This window comes from Melanostigma gelatinosum (assembly GCF_949748355.1).
Source record: "Melanostigma gelatinosum genome assembly, chromosome: 19".
NCBI classification, from domain to species: domain Eukaryota; kingdom Metazoa; phylum Chordata; class Actinopteri; order Perciformes; family Zoarcidae; genus Melanostigma; species Melanostigma gelatinosum.
Genome location: NC_136652.1, coordinates 17,086,616 through 17,100,050, shown reverse-complemented (window position 1 = coordinate 17,100,050; position 13,435 = coordinate 17,086,616).

The window sequence follows — 13,435 nt, the reverse complement described above, 5'->3', positions numbered from 1 at the left end:
AAATGTTCCACACAACTTTTCTGCAAAGTTTGTCACTTCAGTCATTGCTCCATAGGTCAGTTTGTTGATATCCATTTTCTTATTTGGTCGAGTATTGTTCACATGTAGTTTGAGACTAATTTCCTTGCAGAAGGGATAAAGATCCACACTCTCCTGTGAAATATTTTCTTCAGTGTCAACCTGTGAATGAGGAGGAAACCCACAGGCGACATCACACTCCTCCATCCTCGATATGCTGCAGAGTTCAGCGTTGGCACTGCCCACACTCTGAGTTGCCATACTTATTGATGGTATGGGACCATGAAGTTCAAAGACCTCTTTTGAGAACTTGACTGCATCTTCACAATCTTTCAGTTGTCTTACTCTATTCATAATTTCACTTGTGAAAATATGTCTCTGGTGTTCACTCTCCAGGCTGATGTCAAAGTTGTACTCAAGAATCTCCATGATGAAATTCTGTTGGGATGAATTCATTGCCAGGGCAAATTTGGCAATTTCAAGCAGAATAGAATCAGGAAGCGAGTCAACACTGAAGTTTCGCTTTGGACCAAATCCAACATTGAATTCAAGGCCAAAGTACTTGGACACAGGAAATGGACCAAACTCTAATGCAGAGAGGATTTGTTTTACACGGTTAGCACGCATCTTCCACATGCTGTTCTCTGTTCCCATTTCCTCTTCTTCCATGTCACTTTCGTTTGGTGCATCTTTTGGGAACTGTGTTTGCTCTTCATCTTCACCAAGCCCTCTTTCATAAGGCTGGCTTGCAAACCATGGGTTCAGATTTGAGTTTACAGTTGGCAAACTAGATGAGGTGTCTGAGCTTAGAGAACATTTTGGGATTCGTAAGTTATCTACATTGCTTGAGTTTTCTGAGTCTTTGAGTTCAGCTGAGTCTACATCAGACTCTCCTCGAGGACAAGTGTAGCAGTTCTCTGGATTTGTCTTAGGCATTTTCTCCTGTGTTTGCAGTCCCAGCTTTCTTTTTTTGATAGTGTTCTTCAATTCACTTCTATGCATGGCAGCCCGTTTCATTTGACTTACATTCGACAAACGTTGAATAACAAATACTTCATTGAGCCAGGAGAGCAAGCAATCACTGTTTCTCGTCACTCCGCGGAACTGTAATGCAGGATTTACATCTCGCCCTTGAATGCCAATATTGAAGTTGTGTTGAAGGATATCATTAATGATCTTGTGTTTTGTTCCACACAATCTTTTGGCATAATGAGCCACTTCCCCCATAACCCCGTTTGTCAATACATGCGGGTCAAGCTTTTCTTTTGGTTGGTCTTTGTCCACACACAGGTTCAAACCTATTTCCTTGCAGAGAGGGTAGCTGTCCATTATCATCTCCTCTATTGCTGAGAAGGTAGAAGACAGATCCTTTGCTGGTTCTTGTGCATTGCAGCTTCCATCAGCAGAGCCTGCATCAGTCATGGTATGTGGAAGAGGATGATGCATGTGACCAGAGTCAGACTCATCCTGACGATGCTTATGATTTCTGACTTGATAGCATTTGGGGCAATATAACATTCTCACATGGCTTGGTTCTGGTCTGCAATTTTGGTCAGGGAGTTCAAACTTCCTTTTCATTAGAGGAATTCTTTTTCTTCCACATTTCATAACTAGTATTTTCGACATTGTTGAGTTTGTAAAGGCACTGCGATACAGCTCATTGTTGAAATTCAGATGGAAAGTATACTCTAGTATCTCTGTGATGAAATGCTTTTGGTCTGATAGTAGGGCTGTGGCAAATCTGTGTAGTTCAACTATGATGCCATTGGTTAGCAATTTGGGATCAAGATTCTGTTTTACTCCAGATCCTACATCGAAATCGATGCCTAATTTCTTGCATCTGGAGTAAGAATAAAGTGGACAGTGTTCTTCATGTGGTATTGAGAGGATTTGCTGAACATGATTGGCCCGCAATTGCCACAGCTTTAATTCAAACTCATTTTGGTGTTCTATGTCAGGGGAACTGTTCACATCTTGGTCTATGATTGCAGCCTGGGGTGAATCAGCACCAGCTGCATCTGAATTTGGGTTGTTCTGGGAATCCAGTTTCACATTTGTTGAGGAGTCATTTGTTGAGTAATTGATGTTCTTGAACTTTTTAAAATATGTTGTTAGTTTCCTTTCTTCCAAAATAGCAGGAATTCGTGCAACAATACTTCTGGCATGGTCAGAATCTCCACGTTGCAAATCAAGATCCAAATTGTGTTTTAGGATGTCAACACAAATCTGCTCAAATGTTCCACACAACTTATCGGCAAAGTTTGTCACTTCAGTCATTGCTCCATAGGTCAATTTGTTAATATCCATTTTCTGATTTGGTCGAGTATTGTTCACATGTAGTTTGAGACTAATTTCCTTGCAGAAGGGATAAAGATCAACACTCTCCTGTGAAATGTGTTCTTTAGTGTCAGCCTGTGAATGAGGAGGAAACCCGCAGGAGACATCACACTCCTCCATCCTCGATATGCTGCTGAGTTCAGCGTTGGCACTGCCCACACTCTGAGTTGCCATACTTATTGATGGTATGGCACCATGAACTTCAAAGACCTCTTTTGAGAACTTGACTGCATCTTCACAGTCTTTGAGTTGTCTTACTCTATTCATGATTTCACTTGTGAAAATATGTCTCTGGTGTTCACTCTCCAGGCTGATGTCAAAGTTGTACTCAAGAATCTCCATGATGAAATTCTGTTGGGATGAATTCATTGCCAGGGCAAATTTAGCAATTTCAAGCAGAATAGAATCAGGAAGCGAGTCAACACTGAAGTTTCGCTTTGGACCAAATCCAACATTGAATTCAAGGCCAAAGTACTTGGACACAGGAAATGGACCAAACTCTAATGCAGAGAGGATTTGTTTTACACGGTTAGCACGCATCTTCCACATGCTGTTCTCTGTTCCCATTTCTTCTTCTTCCATGTCACTTTCGTTTGGTGCATCTTTTTGGAACTGTGTTTGCTCTTCATCTTCACCAAGCCCTCTTTCATAAGGCTGGCTTGCAAACCATGGGTTCAGATTTGAGTTTACAGTTGGCAAACTAGATGAGGTGTCTGAGCTTAGAGAACATGTTGGGATTCGTAAGTTATCTACATTGCTTGAGTTTTCTGAGTCTGTGAGTTCTTCTGAGTCTACATCAGACTCTCCTCGAGGACAAGTGTAGCAGTTCTCTGGATTCGTCTTTGCCGTTTTCTCCTGTGTTTGCAGCGCCAGCTTTCTTTTTTTGATAGTTTCCTTCAATTCACTTCTATGCATGGCAGCCCGTTTCCTTTGACTTACATTAGACAAACGTTGAACAACAAATACTTCATTGAGCCAGGAGAGCAAGCAATCACTGTTTCTCGTCACTCCGCGGAACTGTAATGCAGGATTTACATCTCGCCCCTGCATGCCAGTGTTGAAGTTGTGTTGAAGGATATCATTAATGATCTTGTGTTTTGTTCCACACAATCTTTTGGCAAAACTAGCCACTGTCTTCATAAGCCCGTTTGTCAATACATGCGGGTCAAGCTTTTCTTCTGGTTGGTCTTTGTCCACACACAGGTTCAAACCTATTTCCTTGCAGAGAGGGTAGCTGTCCATTATCATCTCCTCTATTGCTGAGAAGGTAGAGGACGGATCCGTTGCTGGTTCTTGTGCAGTGCAGTTTCCATCAGCAGAACCTGCATCAGTCATGGTATGTGGACGAGGATGATGCATGTGACCAGAGTCAGAGTCATCCTGACGATGCTTATGATTTCTGACTTGATAGCATTTGGGGCAATATATCCCTCTCAAATGGCTTGGTTCTGGTCTGCAATTTGTGTCAGGGAGTTCAAACTGCCTTTTCCTTTGAGGACAATATGTTTTTATCAATTTCTTAATTCTCACGTTCGCCATTGTTGCGTTTGTGAAGGCACTGCGACACAGCTCATTGTTGAAATTCAGATAGAAATTATACTCCAGTATCTCTGTGATGAAATGCTTTTGGGCTGATAGTAGGTCTGTGGCAAATGTACCAACTTCAACCATGATGCCATTGGTTAGCAATTTGGGATCAAGATTCTGTCTCACTCCAGATCCTACATTGAAATCGATGCCTAATTTCTTGCATCTGGAGTAAGAATAAAGTGGACAGTGTTCTTCATGTGGTGTTGAGAGGATTTTCTGAATATGATTGGCCCGCAATTGCCACAGCTTTAATTCAAACTCATTTTGGTGTTCTATGTGAGGGGAACTGTTAACATCTTGGTCTCTGAATGCAGCCTGGGGTGAATCAGCACTGGCTGCATCTGAATTTGGGTTTTTCTGGGAATCCAGTTTCACATTTGTTGAGGAGTCATTTATTGAGCAATTGATTTTCATGAACTCTTTTAAATATGTTGTTAGTTTCCTTTCTTCCAAAATTGCAGGAATTTGTGCAACAATACTTCTGGCATGGTCAGAATCTCCACGTTGTAAATCAAGATCCAAATTGTGTTTTAGGATGTCAACACAAATCTGCTCAAATGTTCCACACAACTTTTCTGCAAAGTTTGTCACTTCAGTCATTGCTCCATAGGTCAGCTTGTTGATATCCAATTTCTTATTTGGTCGAGTATCGTCAACATGTAGTTTGAGACTAATTTCCTTGCAGAACGGATAAAGATCCACACTCTCCTGTGAAATATGTTCTTTAGTGTCAGCCTGTGAGTGAGGTGAAAACCCGCAGGCGACATCACACTCCTCCATCCTCGATATGCTGCCGAGTTCAGCGTTGGCACTGCCCACACTCTGAGTTGCCATACTTATTGATGGTATGGGACCATGAAGTTCAAAGACCTCTTTTGAGAACTTGACTGCATCTTCACAGTCTTTGAGTAGTCTTACTCTATTCATAATTTCACTTGTGAAAATATTTCTCTGGTGTTCACTCTCCAGGCTGATGTCAAAGTTGTACTCAAGAATCTCCATGATGAAATTCTGTTGGGATGAATTCATTGCTAGAGCAAATTCAGCAATTTCAAGCAGAATAGAATCAGTCAAAGCATCAACACTGAAGTTTTGCTTTGGACCAAATCCAATGTTGAATTCAAGGCCAAACGTCTTGGACATAGTGAATGGACCGAACTCTGTTGCAGAGAGAATTTGTTTTCCACAGTTCGCACGCATCTTCCACATGTTCTCTGTTCCCATTTCCTCTTCTTCCATGTCACTTTCGTTTGGTGCATCTTTTGAGAACTGTGTTTGCTCTTCATCTTCACCAAGCCCTCTTTCATCAGGTTTGCTTGCAAACCGTGGGTTCAAATCTGAGTTTACAGTTGGCAAACTAGATGAGGCATCTGAGCTCAGAGGACAATGTTTTGGGACTCGTAACTTATCTTCATTGCCAGAGTTTTCTGAGTCTAGATCAGACTCTCCTAGAGGACAGGTGTAGTCATCCTCTTCTGCCATTTCTTCTCGTTCCATGTCACACACAGATTTGTTCATTAGTTTCAAGTCCAGTTTTTCTTTCTCTCGTGGTGTCAAACTATTTTCTGTGAAAATGGGAAAGCGGTTTTCTTTACTTGGAGGATTTGTCCTAGGCGTTTTCTCCTGAGTCTGCAGTGCCAGCTTGCTTTTTTTGATAGTTTCCTCCAATTCCCTTCTTTGCATGAAAGCCCGTTTCATTTTACTTACATTTATACATCGTTTCTTCGACAAACTTTGAATAACACATACTTCATTGAGCCAGCAATCACTGTTTCTCGTCACTCCCCTTAACTGCAATGCAGGATTTACATCTCGACCTTGCATGCCAGTGTTGAAGTTGTGTTGAAGGATATCATTAAGGATCTTGTGTTTTGTTTCACACAATTTGTTAGCATAATGAGCCACTTCCCCCATAACCCCGTTTGTCAATACATGCGGGTCAAGCTTTTCTTTTGGTTGGTCTTCGTCCACACACAGGTTCAAACCTATTTCCTTGCAGAGAGGGTATCTGTCCATTATCATCTCCTCTGTTGCTGAGAAGGTAGAGGACGGATCCTTTGCTGGTTCTTGTGCAGTGCAGTTTCCATCAGCAGAGCCTGCATCAGTCATGGTATGTGGACGACGATGATGCATGTGACCAGAGTCAGAATCATCTTGACGATGCTTATGATTTCTGACTTGATAGCATTTGGGGCAATATATCCCTCTAAAATGGCTTGGTTCTGGTCTGCAATTTGTGTCAGGGAGTTCAAACTGCTTTTTCATTTGAGGAATACTGTTTTTTAAACGTTTCATACCTAGTATTTTCGACATTGTTGACTTTGTAAAGGCACTGCGACACAGCTCATTGTTGAAATTCAGATGGAAATTATACTCTAGTATCTCTGTGATGAAATGCCTTTGGGCTGATAGTAGGTCTGTGGCAAATGTGTGAAGTTCAACCATGATGCCATTGGTTAGCAATTTGGGATCAAGATTCTGTTTTACTCCAGATCCTACATTGAAAGCGATGCCCAATTTATTGCATCTGGAGTAAGAATAAAGTGGACAATGTTCTTCATGAGGCATTGAGAGGATTTGCTGAACACAATTGGCCCTCAATTGCCACAGCTTTAATTCAAACTCATTTTGGTGTTCTATGTCAGGGGAACTGTTCACATCTTGGTCTATGAATGTAGCTTGAGGTGAATCAGCACTCGCTGCATCTGAATTTAGGTTGTTCTGGGAATCCAGCTTCACATTTGTTGAGTCATTAATTGAGCTATTGATGTTCTTTTTTAAATATGTTGTCAGTTTCCTTTTTTCCAATATAGCAGGAATTCGTGCAACAATACTTCTGGCATGGTCAGCATCGCCACGTTGCAAATCAAGATCCAAATTGTGTTTTAGGATGTCAACACAAATCTGCTCAAATGTTCCACATGACTTTTCTGCAAAGTTTGTCACTTCAGTCATTGCTCCATAGGTCAGTTTTTTGATATCCAGTTTCTTATTTGGTCGAGTATTGTTCACATGTAGTTTGAGACTAATTTCCTTGCAGAAGGGATAAAGATCCACACTCTCCTGTGAAATATGTTCTTTAGTGTCGGCCTGTGAATGAGGAGGAAACCCGCACGTGACATCACACTCCTCCATCCTCGATATGCTGCTGAGTTCAGCGTTGGCACTGCCCACACTCTGAGTTGCCATACTTATTGATGGTACGGGACCATGAAGTTCAAAAACCTCTTTTGAGAACTTGACTGCATCTTCACAGTCTTTGAGTCGTCTTACTCTATTCATAATTTCACTTGTGAAAATATTTCTCTGGTGTTCACTCTCCAGGCTGATGTCAAAGTTGTACTCAAGAATCTCCATGATGAAATTCTGTTGGGATGAATTCATTGCTAGAGCAAATTTAGCAATTTCAAGCAGAATAGAATCAGTCAAAGCATCAACACTGAAGTTTTGCTTTGGACCAAACCCAATGTTGAATTCAAGGCCAAACTTCTTGGACCTATTGAATGAACCGAACTCTGTTGTAGAGAGGATTTGTTTTACACAGTTAGCACGCATCTTCCACATGTTCTCTGTTCCCATTTCCTCTTCTTCCATTTCACTTTCGTTTGGTGCATCTAGAGGACAAGTCTGACAATGATCTCCCTCTGATGTTCGAGTGGTACACAATTCAGTGTGATGAGAGATTATGTTTGTCTCCATGTCTTTCGACTGTCCTCTGTTTGCCCTTTCACCTGTTGTTAACAGAGCCCTCTTTTCCCGTTTACTTTTGAAACCAGACTGCCTTCTTTTTGTCACTTCCTTAAACAGAGTCTGCTGGACGTCCATACTGGACAGTGCTGAGCCTCTGGATCCTTTGAAGGAGTTTGTCTGGAAGGAAAACGGCTCACTTTTCAACTCCATGCTGATCCCACTACCCGTGGTGATAAGTCCATCTCTTCTCTTTAGTAGGTGTAATATCCTGAACCAAATTTGATTTGTTTCCCGTTGACTTTTGAGATCAAGTTCAAAATTGTGCTCCAGCACGCCCAGAACAATAAGTCTGTAGGATGCAGTCAGTATTTTGGTGAAGTGTACCAATTCTAACATCACGCCCTTTGTCAACAAACCTGGATCTAGACTTTGTTTTGACCCAACATCAAGGTTCAGACCAATTTCTTCACAATAAGGAAACTTGGGGAGAGGACCATCCTCCTTCAGTTCTTCTGCTGACACTTCTCCTGAACACTTAAATTCATCCTTATCACTGTCTTCACCGTGCGCTCCTTCCATCTCTTCCAAGAGACTCTCCGTCTTCATGTATTCGTTGGCTGCTGCTTGTGAAGATGTGTATTCATCTCCATGTTCACCATCAGCAGTATCATCCACCTCCACCGCATAACATTCAGTCTTACCCTCTGCAGATGCCATGTTCAGTCCATTGCTGCTTTTGCGTTCTGGCTTTGATGACGTGTCAAAGAGAGTAAAAACTTCTTTTTTATCTGTAGGTGGTTTCCTGATCAGGTCTTTGACTTTGTGCAGAATTTGAGCAGTAAAAGCAGTCAGTTGTTGCTCATCTTTCAACCCAAGATCAAAATTTTTCTCCAGGATGTTAGTGATAAAATGCCCTTTACTCTCGTATACCGTTTTAGCAAAGTCACAGACCTCAAGTATGACACCATTTGTCACTAATCGTAAGTCCATTTTTTTCTGTGTGTTGGATGTTACATTAAAATCCAATCCTATTCTATTGCTGTGATGGAATGGTTCTACACACCTTGAATGTTCCTTTCCACGCATAATGCGCCACTGCCATACTTTGTTGGAATCCATCTTTTTGTGGTCTTCCAGACTGCGGGTGTCCATGTTGTCCATTACAATGATCTATTCTTTGTCGTCCATGTCTTTCTTTCCTGTATTTAGTTCATGAGGAAAAAAAGGATACATGATCAACAATATATCTTAGCCTGGAGTCATACACAAGTTAAATGTATTCATAAATATCAGACATTTTACACTTACAGGTTCTCAAATGTGAGGATTTGCACTTTTGTCACCAGCTTGTTGTGAATTTAATACATTTGGGTTTTGGCTAATCAGAAAACATAAGTCATCACGTCGAGTCTCTGGTTACTTGTGATCGGCATTCGGCAAAATCATTGACATTTTCCTGGCTAAACGGTTGATCATTCTATGTAAACACCAAAATACTAAAGACCGAAAAAAGTTGCAATAAAGTGGCGAGCATCTTTCGAGATGAGGTGAAGGGATTTATCAAGCAGCAATATGCAAGGGCTACAGCTAAAGTCAACAGAGGTTGCATTGAGTTTAAATTAGTGCTGGGCAAGTTAACGCGTTATTATCGCATTCATTAATTGACGCCGACAATCATTTTATCGTGCATTAACCCATTTTTTTTATTTTGAAAGTCCGTTGCTCACTGGCAGCGGTGGAGGGAGGCTTCGGCAGACTACGTTGATGCAGCATGTGGGAGAAGTTTAGATAAACAAAAGCAAGACAAGCCAACAGATGCTACAGAGAAGTAGATACAAACTGCAGCCGGTTAGTATTGTGGAAGATTTCAGTGTGAGGAACGTTCTCAAGGTGCGCAGATCGGGAGCGAGCGAAGGGCTTTGAAAATTAGCGTAAAGATTAACGTGAGACAACATCCGGTTTCTTCAGACCAACATCCGGTTTTCAGAATAAGATGCCAACAAAGTATGAATTATATTCACATTAAGTACAAAACATGCTACCTGCATCTCGTGAGTTCAAGGGAAAATATACCTAAATTGTGCGTAAAGTGTCTTTATTCTTTTATTGATGAACAGTAGAGCTGCAGTCACATGCTCTGACTGTCATGAAGACAGACATTTTGCTGAAACCTGCTGAAACATTGTATTCATGTTGCACATCAGTGGAACGTTTCACATAAAGACACACTGAGCACAGATAGTGAAGAAATATAACTGCTACTGTGTAAAGGGATTACTGCTGTTAAAAATAACCTTATTTGTTTTAATAAGTGTTTACACCAAATGTTATTGCACTTTTGTTCATATAGCAGTACTTTTAAAATGAAAGTGCGCAATACACTACTTTTGAATTCATTGTTGAACTTTGCCATAACAATGCGATTAATCGCAAAAAATCCATGAGATTAATCGCGATTTAAAAATTGTAATCGTTGCCCAGCACTAGTTTTAATATGATGCAGGGGCCGGGGCCTGTCTGAAAGTGCCCCCGCCTCAGAAGCCCCCTCGCCCCCCACCACAATGATGACTTGCTCCATCCTGAATAGAGGGATATTAACAGGCTTTTTAAGAGACAGAAGCTCTGCAAAGCAGCCGGACCAGACTCTGTCTAATCAGCTGTTTCCGGTGTTGACATCTTTAAAACATCTTTGTGTTTTCGTGCGATTGTGATCGACCTCTCCCATCCTGGACACAAACTTGCGTTATTTGCTGGAGAAAAACCGGCGACTGTGTAAAAGGGAATTCTGACTCTCGCCTCACCCCATGGACACGACATGTTAATATTAGAGTAAAGTCTCCCTATCCTTCAAAGTGAGTTACATAAACCACATCTTTTGGATTATAATCTTTGTACAATGCAACTACGCTCTGTTCTATAGGGATTTCAGCTCGCTACATACCTCGTAAGACAGGATTTAGCTGAGCAAGGAGTTCCTCCAACATGTCTTGCCCACACTGCATACCTGCATCTTAGTTGGACATACCCCAATCAGCGATGGGACGGCGGTGGTACAATGGTACCCTGAATGAAACAATTTGGAAAAGTTTGCATTAAAAATCTCACTCGGTAAAAGTACAAAAGTATTAGCATGAACATATCCTTTAAGTTTCTAAAATCTATCTAAAGAAGCTAAGAACTGAATTACAATGCAGGAAAAGCTTGACGCTGGAGAATGTTACTGTCAAAGTAATAGTAGTAAAGGTAGTAGTAAAACTAACACTCCTGCCTCCTTTTCCAGGAGTCTGATTGCCAAAATATCATGAGAAAGATAAGACTCTGCCGAACGCGGTGATGTAGTTTTTAGGTTTGTGGTGTTAAAACTGTGAGCTACAGAGCAAAATAGAAAACTGGTGCCGATACAGGTATATTTATCTATACTAGCAATAAATAAAACATCTGTACGGTTCCCTTTTTTACCAGCTTGTTCCTGCCCAGCTTTTTGAACACTTAACAAATGGCATTATTATTAGTATTAGCCTACAGCAAGATATTAATCAAAACTACATGGTGCCACGATTGCTGCTGACTCTGTGCTCAAAATCAAACACTGCTCTCAAATCATAAACAAAGTGATCAAAATAATATACACCATCAAGCATCAGGAAACAATACACCAATAAATAGAAAACACATTGTTCAAAACATATAGTTCTCAGGGAGATGTACATTTTTAATCTCAAAACAAATTTCATATGAACGAAAACATGTTCTATTACAGTAGCTCAAAATTGATCAGAAATTACTACTGTGCTTTGCTCTTTGCAATTTCTTTTGTTCTTCCTCCTCCTTGTACCCCTATTTTTACAGTACTGTACCCTGCATCTCACAAACGTGTCCTTTGTCTCTGTGATACTGTAATTATTGTTCTTTGTTGATATGAACCTGCAACCAGTCAAAATATATTGAGCAGTCAGTACTGTTACTGTAACAAATAGAAAGCACGATGTTCGAGGCCATACAATTTGTTTATTGTACATTATACAGCCTACAATGCACTGTAGGCCTACTGCAGTATACAATACTACAGTAAAAGGGACAAAAATCTAAGGAGTCAACATAGCATCAATGTGCTTCTTCTTGTCTTTGGGCTGGGTCAGGCCAGAGCACTTCGTCGACATCACCTTCAACCACCTGTTTGCTCTCTAAACTGGCTTATAGTGGTTGTGTCACATCATTTGATACAAGTGAAATCCATTTTGAGTGATTGTGTTTAATCAATGACACGTGTTCTCTATTTGTATTTGATTGTTGCCACTTGTGTTTACCAGTATGGATGACATGTGCATTAGAGTGCAGAATGTGTTTTGAGACTGAGTTTAGAGTTTTGCTGAAAAGTCTAAGTGAGATCTGCAAATTGTGTTTGACCATGTGACATAGTTTAAGGTATTGACAACAGACTGCACAATTAGCTAAATGAGATCAGGCAACTGAGAACTTTGTTCAGCCAATGGGTTTTAGTGTTTTAGCAATTGGAGCCGGAGACACCAACAGACTTAACAAACTGGTTAAGAACGCCGGCTCCATCATTGGCTGCAAACAAGACTATCTGGAAGAGGTGGTGGAGAGGAGGACACTGAAGAAACTATTATCCATATTGGATAACCCGGACCACCCTCTCCACCACCTCCTGCAGGGACAGAGGAGCACTTTCTCCAACAGACTGATCCAGCTCCGCTGTCACAATGAAAGATACAGGAGAACATTCCTGCCCACTGCAATAAGACTTTACAATAAATCACCTCTGGCCAGATCATCCTCCACATAACTACACACCGCTACACTGTCGTTTGCTGGGGTTGATTTTTAATTTTTGCATGACTGTTTTTCACCTAGGCAGATAATTTAACACTATTCTATTGTATATATTGTGCATTTTTTTAATACTTAATATTTTGGTCACTCTGTTACTTTGCTTTTTGGTGTCTTGCTGCTGTAACATACAAATTTACCCCTGGGGATGAATAAAGCACCGATCTATCTATCTATCTATCTATTTTGCGGTACGCGTACTCGGCATTCCGGCAGGAGCGTGTAAGAACTGATTTCAAAATAAGAGCCAAGTTCCGGTGAACGTGATAAAACATGTCACATTCATTCAATAAGTCAGTAAATCATAGATACATCAATTAATACATTAAAAACATAAATAGATACATACGTAAATAACTTTAAACACACAATAATATTTACCGCATGCAAACTGTAAGTGTAAGTCACCTGGTAAGTGGTTGAGTGTGAGAGACTGTGAGGGCTTGAGATGGTGTAAATAGGAATGAGACAGCACTTTGCTGCAACATATCACGTTACCATGAACGACAAGAAATATGATGTACCATTGTGGGTATTTGTACTCTGTACTCCCTGATTTGAACGTCTTACGTCTCTTTCCTCACAAGAGAGGTCATTTCATATAATCTATTTACTCGTTTTTGTCAAAACAGCTTCAATGACTAAATAAAATATTTGATGAATAAATATTCTGATTTCAAGTTCATTTTTTGTTCGATCTTCAACTCTTAATGTTTCTGTGTAAATTGAATAGGACAGGCTGAACACACGTGAGCAGTCCTCTTTGTTTACCTTTTTTTTTTAACCGGAACTCGCCGGAAATTCTCTTATTTTGAAGTCAGTTCTTACACGCTACTACCGTAATGCCTAGTACATACACGTACCGCAAAACAACGTGCGGGCTGGCTGGACTGTGTTTTTCGAAATGGAGGCTGGCTTGACCGCAGTGTTTTTTCCTCCTAAATCGCAA